This window comes from Benincasa hispida, chromosome 5, assembly GCF_027475165.1.
Source record: "Benincasa hispida cultivar pf3 chromosome 5, pf3_genome.v1.1, whole genome shotgun sequence".
NCBI classification, from domain to species: Eukaryota; Viridiplantae; Streptophyta; class Magnoliopsida; order Cucurbitales; family Cucurbitaceae; genus Benincasa; species Benincasa hispida.
This window is the reverse complement of record NC_143482.1, coordinates 15,941,996-15,945,286: the sequence shown is the minus strand read 5'-3', so window position 1 is coordinate 15,945,286 and position 3,291 is coordinate 15,941,996.

Here is a 3,291-nt window from a genome sequence, read left to right as displayed (position 1 = left end):
AAATAGGACAGTTCTTCTACCATGCTCATCTCAAATTCTTCCTGCATTTATCTTACAAAGAGTTTGACCTATCGTCAACATAAATTTGAACAATCACAAAATTTTCATGATCCTTTTTCATAAATAAAATCTTATCAATTCCTCTTCGGTATAGGAAAATGCCAGACAAAATATTACAGTCGAATATTTTCAGATGAGGAAAATATTCTACAGGAACATACACTGATGTCACAGACAAATGTTAAGACTTTATATAAGTTACTGCAGAAACCACAATCTTAGAAAAATATAAAGCTAACCAAATAAATCTCTAACACATATAATTAAACCATCTCACATTCCCATGTAAATTTATAAATAGGATCTTTAAATCGAAACTTCTCTACTCTCACATAAATTAAATTAGTTTATGCTTACACGTAAATGCCATCAATAAGCTATATAAAAGAAAATATACAACGTTAATTATCATTTTATTATTGGATATAATTTTTTTTTTAATTTCAAAACTTTTTCTAACCTCCTCCTTTCCTACAATTATAAAAGAGTTTTCTTCTACTCATTAATTTCCACATCAACAATTTATGAATTTTTTTCTTCATTTTTATACTTTTATTTCTTTGTTTTTTATTTTATCTTTTGGGTTAACTTCTTAATTAATTAAGTACATAACTAACAATTTCAATTTTCAATGAAATAGTTGTTTAAACAATCTTCAAATTTGTGATAGGTAAATCAATATATACAACTATTAGTTTCCTCCATAACTGTTACTTTTCTTAAATATTTTTTATAAAACTTTATTTTTAAAATAAAAAACCACGTGCAATGCACGTGAAGAAAATTTGTATCTCTATCTTTATCTTTATATACATAAGTACGAATGTGAGAAGAAATTTTTTTGGACATTACCCTCACATATTTTTAAAATACCTAACTTAACCTCTACACATATTATGAAATGTCAAATGATTTAGACTTCCAAGAGTTTTTGTAACCATCTCTACTTCTAATACTATAAAAAGCTCTCCACAATTTTTTTTACAAAAAGAAAAAAAAATTGTGTTTTTCGATATATACTCTTATTTGTGTTATTTTTTTTCAAAAAATTGCTAGATTTAGTGTGTGTTTGTGCTCACTAACATAACATAAGATCTATACATTGTTTTATGATTTTTTTTTTTAAATTCTTATTCCTTTCTCTCTTTTTATTCAAATGAATGGAATACGTACTAGAATTTTTTGGTACTTTTAACTATATTGACAATAAATTCTTTATCGGAATGCATACCAAAATCCTTAGGCACGTTGATGCTTGGACAATAGCCACCAATCGTGATAACTTTGTTTATAACAAATGATGTCCTATCAAAATGATGACTGAGGAAGTGTTGATTGTATTATTCTTTTCCGTTTACACTTGTTTTATAAAGTTTAGTTTTCAATTTTATTTTATTTTGTTTAATTTTATATTTTTAAAGTTTACTTTTTATCTTCAAGAAAAACGTGAAAATGAAAAGTTTAGTAAACAGAATAAAAGAAAACAATATACAATATTTTAGAAAATAGACATATATAAAAATTTATGAAAATATATTAAAATAAAGTCATAAAATTCAAAAGTACCATGTATGCAAATAGTTTTTAAGTTGCCAAATATCATTAATTTTAATATCACAAGAAAAAAATCCATTTTCTTTTTTTCGTAAAAGAAACTATACATACATACACACATATATAATATCCAATAATAAAAAACAATTAAATTGAGAAATTGAGAGTAAAAAAAAAAACTTAAAAGAGAATATCAATATTAATATATTGTCTCTATTTATTTTTTAATTTAAATATACCTAGAAATGTACTTTCTTTGAATATATACCATCAAATGTATTGATAAAATTTAAACTAATATTGTTTGTGCATGTATACATAATTTCAAAAGTTCAAATTTTTTTAAGAAATATCCTTAAAGAAGTTAAAACCGACGATTTAGATACATTTATAAATTTGAATATAAAAAAATCTCAAATTATTCTAAAAAATAAATGTCATATTATGTCTTGATCATCTTTAATAATGATTTTTATTTTATAGAAAAGTTAGAATATAGAAAAATTTTTGCAATTCGTTTATAAAACCTCAATATAAAATTTATGTATCACTTTCAATTATGAAAGGTAAATAACTTTGCAAATTTCTTCTATTACTACAAACACGATAAAGAGTTATCTATATATTTCTTTTTCTAAAAAAAAAATGTATGTCCTACTTTTAAATTTTCTTTTCTACCTCAAATTTCTTCGTTTCAAATTCTAACCTAATAAGTCTAACCTATTAAGTATAAAGAGTTGTGTTTAGAAAAAAAAAAAAAAGAGAAAAGAAAAGAAAACATATTATCCTAGTCTAGTTTTCTTTTAAAAAAAATAAAAATGAAACCTTTATAAGGGGGCGGTGCAGTTGGGTGGTGGAGCCGGCGACCGGCTGCCGGAGAAACGGAAACGGAACAAAGGAAATAGAAATGAGAGTTTTCATGAAAAATAAACGAAGAAAAAAAAGCCTATGAGAGCAATAAGGTAATTTCACTAGCAGTTCATATGTCTATGTTTAAAATGATGAACTAATTTAAAATGATGATCCATGTAGTTGGTGGAGGTGGTTGTCGGAGTTGACAATTGACAATTGACAATGGTAGTCAGAGGTGGTCGTAATTGACTACCAGAGATGGTGGCCAAAGTGGCAACAAGAGATCAATGATGATGAAGGTTGAATGCAATGTTGGTAGGATGTGTATGCTTAATTTGTATCTTCCAAAAAACTTTAATCTTCAGTGTGATTCAATTTTAGGAGGTAGGAAGTCTTTTGATTGTTGAGAGATCTCTTTATCCTATCTAGATCTTAAAATTTCTAAACCCTTCAAATGAAAAAGAATTCTTCTATTTATAGAATTCTAAGATGGGCTTTGTGAGCTTGGGTTTAATTGGTCTATGGATTTGGTCCTTGGACCCTACTAATTGGATTTTGGCTAATTAAGCCTATTTTTGGCTCAATTAAACTTTAGCCTAAATAATAATATCAAATTAAACTAAATTATTTTACTGAATCCAACAGTCATGACTAATACATATGACATCATTAGAAGTTGCCAACTTATGACTTCAATTTCAATTTAGGACACAGTCAATTTTTTAATTATTCCCGTGTTCAATCATTTGTAATTTCATTATTAATTTGAAAAATGAAGTGGTAATTTGTGTGGTCCATTTTTTTTTCATTCAATATATAGGATTA